The sequence below is a fragment of the Chiloscyllium punctatum genome, chromosome 36 (assembly GCF_047496795.1).
Source record: "Chiloscyllium punctatum isolate Juve2018m chromosome 36, sChiPun1.3, whole genome shotgun sequence".
Taxonomy (NCBI): domain Eukaryota; kingdom Metazoa; phylum Chordata; class Chondrichthyes; order Orectolobiformes; family Hemiscylliidae; genus Chiloscyllium; species Chiloscyllium punctatum.
The window spans coordinates 73,952,834-73,965,562 of record NC_092774.1 but is presented as its reverse complement, the minus strand read 5'-3'; the positions used below and the strand labels follow the sequence as shown (position 1 = coordinate 73,965,562).

The 12,729-nt window shown below is 48.4% G+C and overlaps 2 non-coding genes across 2 annotated transcripts; one reads left to right on the top strand and one right to left on the bottom strand.

Moving 5' to 3' along the window:
• Positions 1–793: 793 nt before the first annotated feature.
• Positions 794–865, top strand: trnae-cuc (transfer RNA glutamic acid (anticodon CUC)). Its single transcript has one exon. It is a non-coding gene; the product is annotated as a tRNA-Glu (tRNA).
• Positions 866–7,242: 6,377 nt separating this feature from the next.
• trnaw-cca (transfer RNA tryptophan (anticodon CCA)) lies at positions 7,243–7,314 on the bottom strand. The gene has a single exon. It is a non-coding gene; the product is annotated as a tRNA-Trp (tRNA).
• Between the last annotated feature and the right edge of the window lie 5,415 nt (positions 7,315–12,729).

Sequence of the window (12,729 nt, the reverse complement as noted above, 5' to 3'; positions counted from 1 at the left end):
TGATGTGAAATTGGCACACTGGGTTTATTGGGTAGGCAAAAGTGAGGACTGCAGATGCTGGAAACCAGAGTTTAGATCAGAATCGTTCTGGAAAAGCACGGCAGGTCAGACAGCTTCCGAGGAGCAGGAAAATCGACGTTTCGGGCAAAAGGCCTTCATCAGGAATCGAGGCAGGTCCCCTCCAGGGTGGAGACATAAATTGTGCGTGGGGTGTGCTGGGCCGAAGGTAGCAAAAAGTACAATAGCCGAATGGGGGTGGGGATGAAGGTGACAGATCAGAGAGGAGGGTGGAGCGGATAGGTGGGGAGGGAGATTGGCAGGTAGGACAGGTCATGAGGACAGCGCTGAGCTGGTAGGTTGGAATTGAGGTAAGGTGGGGGGAGGGGAAATGAGGAAACTGATGAAGTCCACATTGATGGCCTGGGGTTGAATTTACCCCAAGTGGAAGATGAGGCGTTCATCCTCCAGGCATCGAGTGGGGAGGGAGCGGCGATGGAGGAGGCCCAGGACCTGCATGTCCTCGGCAGAGTGGGAGGGGGTTTGAAATGTTGGGCCAAAGGGCGATGGGGTTGATTGGTGCGGGTGTCCTGTAGATGATCCCTCAAGCGCTGTGGCTTGACTCTGCGAGGAGTCTCCAGTCTCCCCAATGTCGAGGAGACCGCATCAGGAGCAATGGATACAAGAAATGACATTGTTGGATACACAGGTGAAAGCCTTCGACCGACCACAGCCCGGATTCGGTTTCCGGGCAGGGAAGAGATTTTCAGTAGAGCTATCAGGTTACTGTTGCGTCTCCCTGGTGGTCTAGTGGTTAGGATTCGGCGCTCTCACCGCCGCGGCTCGGGTTCGATTCCCGGTCAGGGAAACCGTTTTCAGGGGGTTTATCGGCTACCCGTTCTTCTTAAGTGCTCTGTACAGTTATTTATTGATCTTCGTCGTTCCTGGGTGCTGCAGTGTGTCGTGGCTCGTTGAAATAGTGTCCTGATTCAGATTTATTTGTATGTGTTGTGGCGATTGCTTCTGTAGTTAAGTTCTTGGTTCGCATGCGTTGTTTTCCTGTAGACGCTGTTTTGAATTTACCATTGACTGTTCGCTCAACTGTGACATCTAGAAATGGCACTTTGTTGTTGTTCTCCTCTTTTGTGAATTTTATGCCAGGAAGGATATTGTTGATGGTGTTGTAGGTTTCCTCTAATTTGTTTCATTTTTGATGACTAAAGTGTCATCGCTGTAGCGGACTCTAAGTTTGGGTTGGATCGTCGAAAGGGCTGTTTGTTCGAGTCTCTGCATTATTGCTTCTGCTAGGAATCCTGATGCGTATTTCGTTGATTTGTTTGTAGGGCTTGTTATTGAATATGAAGTGGATGGTAAGGCACAGTTCCACGAGCTTGACAGTGTTATCTTTGCTGATGAAGTTGATGCTGTGTTTGTGTCTTTGGTTCTTCGAGTAGTGTCTTCAGTTTTCTTTGGCCACGTTGATGTTAATAGATGTGAACAGGGCTGTTATGTCAAAGGACAACATTATTCCATCCTCTTCTATTTCAGCGTCTTTGGTGTTCAGGAATTCAAAGTTTGGGAGAAGATTTGTAGCTCGGGTGCTCGTTGTTGTGGTTCTGTTCGCCGAGCTGGGAATTTGTGTTGCAAACGTTTCGTCCCCTGTCTAGGTGACATCCTCAGTGCTTGGGAGCCTCCTGTGAAGCGCTTCTGTGATGTTTCTTCCGGCATTTATAGTGGCCTGTCTCTGCCGCTTCCGGTTGTCAGTTCGAGCTGCCCGCTGTAGTGGCCGGTATTTTGGGTCCAGGTGGATACGTTTGTTGATAGAGTCTGTGGATGAATGGCACTCAATGGCACTACAAATGGCAGAGGAAACATCACAGAAGCGCTTCACAGGAGGCTCCCAAGCACTGAGGATGTCACCTAGACAGGGGACGAAACGTTTGCAAGACAAATTCCCAGCTCGGCGAACAGAACCACAACAGTGTTCAGGAATTCTTGGATGGAGTAAATGGAGTGGAGTGAATCTTCGACTAGGTGTTTTCGCCTTCAGTGGAGGCCTTTGACGAGTCTGTATATTGGTGTTCCAAGTCGTGAGACTATGGTCTAAGGGGGGCCCCTGGTTTGACGGGGAGGAGAACAACAACAAAGTGCCATTTCTTGATGTCACAGTAGAACGAACAGTCAATGGGGAACTTCAAACTAGCATCTACAGAAAAACAACAGACCCAAAACAAGTACTTAACTGCAGAAGCAATCATCCCAACACCCACAAACGAAGCTGCATCAGGAGATTATTTCAACGAGCCACTACACACTGCAGCACAGAGAAACTACGAAGAGCACAAGAGAAATTCGTATATAGTGTATTTAAGGAGAACGGCTACCCAATAAACGTCAGTCCGCCGATTTCTCAGTGATGCTTCCAAGGTGATAATCAAAAATTCGGTTTGACCCTCCATTCTTTCCTGTTTGTTTTGTGTGGGTTTTCAAAGCTTGCCCAATCCTCTGACTGAGTATTGGAGTTGGGAAGTTATGTTGTGGTTGTACACAACATTTTTTAGACCACTTTTGGAATATTGTGTACAATTCTGGTCTCCCTCCTATCAGAAGGATATTGTGAAATTTGAAAGGGTTCTGAAGCACCAATGGGTCCACAGAGGGGAAGAGGCCCTTCTGCTGCCCTGAGTGTGGTAAGACCTTCAGTGATTCCTCTGCCCTGCTGACGCACCAGTTGGTCCACACCGGGAAGGCTGTTCTCCGGCCCCAACTGCGAGATGGCCTTCAGCAGTTCTTCCCACCTGCTGAGACACAAGTTGGTCCATATTGAGGAGAAGCCGTTCTTCTGCCCCGATTGCAGGAAGGGCTTTGTTCTTTCTTCCGACCTGCTGGCCCATTGGTGGGTCCACATGGGGGAGAGGTCGTTCAGTTGCCTAAGTGCAGGAAGGCCTTCATCAATTCCTCAGCCCTGCTGATGCACCAGTCCGTCCACACCGGGGAGAAGCCGTTCTCATGCCCGAGTGTGGGAAGGGCTTTACCCGCTCCTCCACACTGCTGAAGCACCAGCTAGTCCACACGGGGGGAAGGGGGGTGGAGAGGGGAGGCCTTTCTGCTGCCCTGAATGCGGTAAGTCCTTCAGCAATTCCTCCACCCTGCTGAAGCACCAGTGTGTCCACACCGGGGAGAGGCCCTTCAGCTGGCCCGAGTGTGGGAAGAGGTTCGTGTTTTCCTGCAACTTGCGGAAGCACCAGCGGGGGCACCAGCGCTCCCAGCAATCAGATCCCACCGGTGACGCTGCCTTTAGTCACCCCCCAGGACTGAACAGTTCTGACAGTGTGTGCAGTGGGAGAGTAGGTGGGCTGTTTCTGTTTTCTGCTGGACTGCAATTGCCTCCCCCACCACCCCCCCCCCCCCCCCCACAACCAAAACCTCATGGTGGCTCATGGTTAGCACTGCTGCCTCATGGCACCAGGAACCCAGGAATACTTCCACCCTTGGGGGTTTGTGTGCAATTTATGGAGGGTAGGAAAATGGATCTGAGATGGATCTGAGTAGGTTACCCTTCGGAGAATCTGTGCAGATGTGTTGGGCTGAAGGACCTGTTTCCACACTGTAGGGGTTCAACCATCATATGAGCTTTGCTTTCATTGGAAGCTACTGCTCATTGAGCCAGGGACTGCACATTGCCAAATGAAATGATCCAGAGAAAAGTAAGACCGCAAAACCATCTGAGCAGAAGTTAGGCCATTCGGCCCATCGGGTCTACTCAGCCATTCGTTAGTGACAAAAGTAGTGTAAATGAGATTAGCTACAGTGTGGAAACAGGCCATTTGCCCCAACAAGTCCACATCGACCCTCCGAAGAGTACCCCATCCAGACCCATTTCCCTCTGACTAATGTACCTAACTCAATGGGTAATTAAGCATGACCAATCGACATGACCTGAACATCTTTGGACTATGGAAGAAAACAGGACCACCCAGAGAAAACCCATGCAGACACTGGGAGAATATGAAAACTCCTCACAGACAGCCACCCAAGGCGTGAATCAAACCTGGGTCCCCGGCACTGTGAGGCTGCAGTGGTAAACACTGAGCCACTACATATTGCAACCCGAAGTTGGCAAGTAGGAGGTTGGGAGAACACAGCAAGCCAGGCAGCACCAGGATGTGGAGTAGTCAGCATTTTGGGTATTAACCCTTCTTCATGACTGAAACGTTGACTTCTCCATGAGAAACGATTTACAGGAATGTTGCTGGGGCTTGGAGGGTTTGAGCTACAGGGAGAGGCTGAATAGCGTGGGGCTGTTTTCACTGGATCATCGGAGGCAGAGAAGTGACCTAATAGCGGTTAAAAAATCATGAGGGGCATGGACAGTGTAATAGACAAGGTCTTTTCTCTGGTGTGGGGGCGTCCAGAATTAGAGGGCATAAATTTAGGGTAAGAGGCAAAACATATTAAAGGGACAACTTCTTCATTCAGAGGGTGGTCCATATATGAAATGAGCTGCCAGAGTATATGGGTCAGGTGCTGTCAAATGGGACAAGATTAATATAGGATATCAGGTCAGCATGGACAAGTTGGACCGAAGAGTCTGTTTCCATGCTGTACGTGTCTCTGACTACTGGTCCTGATGTAACTTTAAAATAGAGTCCAAGTAACTTTGAATAGTTCAATCTTGTTGAGCTCACCTCCTGAAAAGTTTCACATGAATCCCTCTGAGAGATACTGTTGAACATACTGAGTTGGACAAAGTATCCCATCAAGTTCAACACAAACCCAGAGTTGAAGAAGTCAGAAATCAGAACACCAAGGGGACCAAAACTGATCACAATGTTCCAGTTGCAGCCTCATCAACGTCCTGTATAACTACAACATAACTTGCCAACATCTATACTCAATTCCCTAACTGATGAAGGCCAGTGTGCCTAAACCTTTCTTCACTGCCTTGTGTACCGATGTAATCAGAGACATAGGACCTACTTTAAACTGATCCACGATCCAGCTGCTGGGAGCACAGAAGTAGAGTAGTGCTGCATGAGTGTGCTGGGTAGATAACCCAGAGGTCGATGGGTACATACCATGTCATGCTATTGCTCAATGTCTCTGCTTTCATATACAAAGGCTCTCTGTTCTGCATCTTGCCTTTGCATCTGCTTCCCAAAGCTCCTTCAGTGGAGGCGTGGCCGCTGGAGCCCAGGAGTTCAACAACCCCCCGGAGCTGGAGGAAGGTCCATGCTCCAATAAGCGGGGGGTAAGGCTGGAAGCTGGATTTGCTCAAGGCTTGTATTTTTAACTCAGTTAAATGGTACCTACTGTATGGGGCTATGATTTACATTAAAACCGGAGGATCATATCAGAGTGTTTATATTTAGCAGTGATGTTTGGTAAAATGCACTCTCTGGAGGAGCACTTTCTATGATGCTGCATTTCTTGCCCTTTGCCCTTCCCCCATTTCTTATCTCCCATCTTGATTTTATATTTTTTGGTCAAATTATTTTTCATATTAATAAGACTTGGTATTTATTCACTGTGTGCTATTAATTTGTTTGTTCGAATATTGTAAGTCAAAATTAATGCTGTAATTTAATTTCTGATGTCAGAGTTTGACATTGAATGTGCAGGTGTGAATACCAGGAAGTTGTGAAAATAAATCAAGAACTTGTGGTTTTTAACAAAAAGAGCAGTTCACTGATATTCATGGCATCGTCTCATTTGGGTGTGATGATTCAAATCTGACCACAAACCGTTTCATGCAGTCATCCAATTGAACAAAAAAATTCTTTAATTTAATTAAAGAAAATAACTCCGGCAGGCTAAGATTTATTCAATCTATTTATAAGATTGTATCCATTGCTCGCAATATGGTCTCATCCACATTGGGGAAACTGGACGCCAACTAGCGGAACATTTCAGGGAACAACTCTGGGACTCTAAATCTAAACGACACACCGCCCTGTGGCGGAACACTTTAACTCCCCCTCCCATTCCACCAAGGACATGCAAGTCCTGGGCCACCTCCACTGCCAAATTCTTGCTACCCGACACTTGGAAGAAAACACCTCAACTTCTGCTTTAGGACCCTCCAACCACATGGTATCAATGCAGATTTCATCAGTTTCCTTATTTCCTCTCCCCCACCTTGTCCCAGATCCAACCTGCCAATTCGACACCAACCTCTTGACCTGTCATACCTGTCCACCTTGCTTCTCGCCTATTTACTTCACCCTCATCTCTGACCTATCACCATCAATCCCTACCTCCATCTACCTATTGCACTCCCATCTACCTTCACTCCAGCCCCACTTGCTTCCCATTTATCTCTCAGCCCCCTTGGGTCACCGTTTATTCCTGATGAAGAGATTATGCTCTAAACCAAGACTGTGATGAAGCAACATCCTCAACAAATAGGAAATAGCTCCCGAGTCAGATTTCATTCCCTCTTCTGTTTCTCAGTTCTTTCAGAAATAAGGAATGTCTTTTTCTTCCACTAGAAAGTGGTCTTCCCCTTTGCGCTGTCTGAAGTGTTATCCCTCACCACTCCTTCAGACACCTTTTAAGAATCCTTTCCACCTGTTTTTCTAACAATTGTGGAGGTGACCAAAAGCAAACATTTCACTTCTCCTCAATGTCCCATTTCTCCTCCTATGAGCCATTTTGTCCTGTTGTCTATGTTACAAGCAGCCGAGTGCACTTGGTTTCTGAATTGAAATTTGGCCATTGAAGTGAACAGGATTAATATTTATCGATGGCTAGCTGTGTTTGCACTAACTGTAATTTTCCATCAATATGATGTCTTTTGTTCCACAAAACTGGAAACAATGATCTGTGTTTATATTGCATCGGATGTAGAAAATCATCCCAGCGATCTTCACGTTATTATAGTTAACTGAGACCATAACATCATTATGTGGCAGTTTGATGTCTCTGAAACCTGGATGGAAATCTCTAGATTTTATTGTAAAAATATCGGTATAATGTTATTCACACTGCGCTGTCACCAACTGAACGAAGCGGCTGTGTTTAAACCCCGTGATGAACAGTTTGTGTTTTACTTCTCACATTGCGGGGAGCTGAGCATTTCCCCAAACAAAGGGCACACCATCTCCCAGACACAGTGTTCACAAATCAAACTAACAGCGAAGATTCATGTGTGATCGAAAGTTTCCGCAAAGAACTTTTGATACATCAGATACACGGAGTGAACGTACTCCTTTCTTCATTTGAAATGTTAGACGTTGACTGTAGTGAGCCTGACGTGATTTGAACACGCAACCTTCTGATCTGGAGTCAGACGCGATACCGTTGTGCCACAAGCTCACAGATGGCCCAGGCGCTTTCTTGATGCTTAAGGGAAGTGATCGCACTACAATGATTTTCCGTTCATGTCTGTTCTGTTTCTCCCCCTTCTCCTTCTGTCTCTCGAAACAATTTCCAACTCTCTCTCAATAAAAATCTGAAAGAACTGCGGATGCTGTATATCAGAAACAAAAAACAGGAGTTGCCGGTGACCCTTCCACAGAACAGATGGTGATTGGGAAAATGTCGTTTATATGCAGGAGATATTGTGGGAGGAAGGGAAGATCAGGACAGAGCCCAAAGCGAAGGAAGAACTGTTGGACAGAAAAAGGAGTTGATAACGATCTGCGTGGAGTGGGGTGGGGGGTGGGGGGTGTGAATAACTGTTAATGGAAACTGTTCGTGGTTAAGTAGTGTGGAATGACAGACTATGTGATAACAAGGCTTGGCGTGTGCGGCAGGGACGAGGATACCATGGAGTTCAGGCCCTAGAATTATTGAATTCGATATTGGGACCGGAGGGATGTATGGTCCCCAAGTGTAATAATCGGTGTTCTTCGTTCTGCTGGTGCTGAGCTTCGCTGGAACACAACAGCAAACCTGAGACAGAGATGTTGGCCAGGGAACAGGGTGGGGTGTGGAATTGGCAGGCAACTGGTAGCTCAGGGTCTTTTTTGCAGGCAGAACGTAGATGTTCTGTGCAGCAGTCACCCAGTTTACGGTTCGTTTTCCCCAATGTAGATGAGGCCTCATTGTGAGCAGCAAATGCAGTAGACTGGGTTGTGGGTAATGCAGGTAAAGTGCCACTTCACCTGGAAGGTAAGTTTGGCCCCTTGGACAGCGACGAGGGAATAGGTAAATGGGCTGGTGTCACACATTCGGCACTTGCAGGGGAAAGTGCAATTCAACCTGTCAGTTTACTTTGAGAAAATCCTGGACTTGAACTCCCAAGTCTCTTTGCATTTCGGATTTCTGCATTTTCTTCCCATAATCTTCTGTTCAAACAATGACAATCTATGTCAGGGCAGCACCAGTGATTTCCTGACATATGGATTGTATTTGGGGATATCAAGGAACGTCAGGAACTGTGAGTATCTCAGGAGCAATCGTTATTCCTGGGGGAGTCAGAGAGGAATGTGGTGTGGTCCTGTAAACTCCAGAACTTTGATAACTTCATGAGTCAGCAATAACTCTTCCTGAACCAAGAAACGAAAGGGCCAATGAGAAACTGCTACAAGGAATTAACAAATAACATACATTAACTATCGCTTGACAGGAGGAGGCAAAACAATGAGCTGTTCCTTTGGACAGATGAGATAATGGTGTTTAATAACTGTGTGACAGAAGGACAATTAATTCTGCCTGTAGAAGGAAGGCCTTGGCGTAAAGGGGTTAATTGCAGGACAGGCTGTTTCAAACAGGTGGAAAACCCTCAAGGATAAGAAGGGAAGCTACAGACCTGAGGTCTCCAGAAGTGTGGGGAGGTGGTGTCAAAATCTAAAGCCTAGCACACTCACGCAGCATTACTCTGCTTCTGGGCTCTCAGCAGCTGGATTGTGTATCAGTTTAATGTCGGTCCTATATCTCTGACAACATCGTTACACAAGGCAGTGAAGAGAGGTTTCAGCACACTGACCTTCATTGGTTAGGGAATTGAGTACAGATGTTGGCAAGTTATGTTGTAGTTATACAGGACGTTGATGAGGCCGTACCTGGAATATTGTGATCAGTTTTGGTCCCGTTGGTGTTCTGACTTCTGACTTCTTCAACTCTGGGTTTGTGTTGAACTTGATGGGATACTTTGTCCAACTCAGCAAGTTTAAACAGTATCTCTCAGAGGGATTCATCTGAAACTTTTCAGGAGGTGAGCTCAACAAGATTGAACTATTCAAAGTTACTTGGACTCTATTTTAAACTTACATCAGGACTAGTAGTCAGAGACACGTACAGCATGGAAACAGACCCTTCGGTCCAACTTGTCCATGCTGACCTGATATCCTAAATTAATCTAGTCCCATTTGATAACACGTGACCCATATACTCTGGCAGCTCATTTCATATAAGTACCACCCTCTGCATGAAGAAGTTGTCCCTTTTTATATATTTCGCCTCTTACCCTAAACCTATGCCCTCGAGTTCTGGACTCCCCCAGCCCAGGGAAAAGACCTTGTCTATTACCCTGTCCATGCCCCTCATGATTTTGTAACCTCAATTAGATCACTCCGCTGCCACGGTGCTCCAGTGAAAACAGCCCCAGCCTATTCAGCCTCTCCCTGTAGCTCAAATGCTCCAACCCCCAGCAACATTTCCGTAAATCGTTTCTCACAGAGAAGTCAACGTTTCAGTCATGAAGAAGGGTTAATACCCAAAACGCTGACTACTCCACACCCTGGTGCTGCTTGGCTTGCTGGCTCCCAACCTCCTGCTTGCCTGCTTCGGGTTGCAATATGTAGTGGCTCAGTGGTTACACCTGCAGCCTCACAGCGCCAGGGAACCAGGTTTGATTCCAGCCTTGGGTGGTTGTCTGTGACGAGTTTGCACATTCTCCCAGTGTCTGCGTGGGTTTTCTCTGGATGATCCTGTTTTCTTCCATAAACCAAAGATGTGCAGGTCATGTGGATGGGCCATGCTTAATTGCCCATAGAGTTAGGTACATTAGTCAGAGGGAAATGGGTCTGGATGGGTTACTCTTCGGAGGGTTCGATGTGGACTTGTTGGGATGAATGGCCTGTTTCCACACTGTACCTAATCTCATCTGCACTACTTTTGTCTCTAACTAATGGCAGAGTAGACTCGTCAGGCCCATTGGCCTAACATCTGCTCTGATGGTCTTGCGGTCTTAGGTTTCTCTGGATCATTTCATTGGCAATGTGCAGTCCCTGGCTCAATGAGCAGCAGTGTCCACTGAAAGCAAAGCTCATAGGATCGTAGAACTCCTACAATGTGGAAAAACAGGTCCTTCAGCCGAACACATCTGCACTGATCTTCCGAAGACTAACCCACTCAGATCCATTTTTCTACCCTTCATAAATTGCACACAGACCCCCAAGGGTGGAATTATTCCTGAGTTCCTGGTGCCATGAGGCAGCAGTGCTAACCCTGAGCTACCATGGGGTTGGGTTTGTGGGGTGTAGGGGGGGGCAATTGCATTCCAGCAGAAAACAATAACAGCCCAACTACTCTCCCACTGCAACCACTGTCAGAACTGGCAGCAGATTCAGTCCTGGGGGGTGACCGAAGGCAGCGTCACTGGTGGGATCTGATTGCTGGGAGCGCTGGTGCCCACGCTGGTGCTTCCGCAAGTTGCAGGAAAACATGAACCTCTTCCCACACTCGGGCCAGCTGAAGGGTCTCTCCCCAGTGTGGACACACTGGTGCTTCAGCAGGGTGGAGGAATTGCTGAAGGCCTTCCCGCACTCAGGGCAGCAGAATGGCCTCCCCCTCCCCCACCCGTGTGGACCAGCTGGTGCTTCAGCAGTGTGGAGGAGCGGGTAAAGCACTTCCCACACTCGGGCAGAAGAACGTCTTCTATTTTTTATTTCAAAAATATACTTTATTCATAAAATGATTTGATGGTCTGTACATTTGATCATGCCATACATATGTCCACATTTACAAACACAGATTCGAATTTATCCTTGTCATTTACAATCCTGTGCATTTTTCAATCTTGTACATATACATATATTTGGCTGAGGCATCAGCAGAGCCCAAAAAAAACGTCCGCATGGGCCCCCTGTTCTTCTTTAGGCAGGCCGATCTTACACGGTGGTCTTTCCCCACCGCACCTTGGCGGCAGCTGCCCCAAGCTTCAGCGCGTCCCTCAGCACGTAGTCTTGGACCTTGGAATGTGCCAGTCTGCAACACTCGGTCGGGGTCAACTCCTTCAGCTGGAAGATCAACAGGTTTCGGACCGCCCAGAGAGCGTCCTTCACCGAGTTGATGATCCTCCAAGCGCAGTTAATGTTCGTCTCGGTGTGAGTCCCGGGGAACAGGCCATAGAGCACGGAGTCTCGCGTCACGGCGCTGCTCGGGACGAACCTCGACAAGCACCACTGCATTCCTCTCCAGACTTCCTCTGCATAGGCACATTCCAGAAGGAGGTGTGTGACAGTCTCGTCCCCCCCACGCAGCCACTTCGAGGGCAGCGTGCGGTGCGGCAGAGAGTCCGGGCGTGCATAAAGGATCTCACAGGCAAAGCCCTTCTCACCACCAGCCAAGCCACGTCTTGGTGCTTGTTGGAAAGTTCTGGCGATGAGGCATTCTGCCAAATGGCTTTGACAGTCTGCTCAGGGAACCGCTCGACAGGATCCGCCCTCTCCTTTTCCCGAAGGGTCTCAAGGACGCTACGTGCTGACCACTTCCTGATGGACTTGTGGTCAAGGTGTTTTTCCTCATAAATTTCTCCACGAAGGACAGGTGGTACGGAACGGTCCAACTACTCAGAGCGTTCCGCGGCAGCGAGGCCAGGCCCATCCTTCGCAACACCGGGGACAGGTAGAACCTCAGTATGTAGTGACACTTGGTGTTTGCGTACCGGGGATCCACGCATAGCTTGATGCAGCCACACACAAAGGTGACCATCAGGGTGAGGGTGGCATTGGGCATGTTTTTTCCCCCATTGCACCGGTCTTTGTACATAGAGTCTCTTCGGACCCGGTCCATCTTTGATCTCCAAATGAATTGGAAGATGGCCCGGGTGACTGCGGCGGCACAGGTCCTGGGGATAGGCCAGACCTGTGCCACATATAGCAATACTGAGAGTACCTCACACCTGATGACCAGGTTTTTTCCCGCGATGGAGAGCGACCATTGCCCCCATCTGCCTAGTTTCTGTCTCATCTTCCTGATCCGCTCCTCCCAGGTCTTGGCACACGCCCCAGCCCCCCCGAACCAAATATCCAGCACCTTCAGGTGGTCAGTCCTGACGGTGAAGGGGATAGAGGATTGGTCGGCCCAGTTCCCGAAGAGCATGGCCTCGCTCTTGCCTCGGTTTACCTTGGCCCCCGAAGCCCGTTCGAACTGGTCACAGATGCACACGAATCTGTGCACGGACAGCGGATCCGAGCAGAAAACAGCGACGTCATCCATGTACAGGGAGGCCTTAACCTGCAGGCCCCCGCTGCCAGGAATAGTCACCCCTCTCAGGCTTGCATCCTTCCTGATGGATTCTGCAAATGGCTCTATGCAACACACAAACAAGGCGGGTGAGAGGGGGCATCCCTGCCTGACTCCAGATCTTACAGGGAAGCTATCTGATTCCCACCCATTGATTGAGACTGCGTCTTCTCCCCGGTGTGAACGGACTGGTACCTCAGCATGGCTGAGGAATTGCTGAAGGCCTTCCAGCACTTCGGGCAACTGAACGACATCTCCCCCATGTGGACCCACCAATGGTAGATTCACTTAGATATAACTGCGTGACTTTACATATTA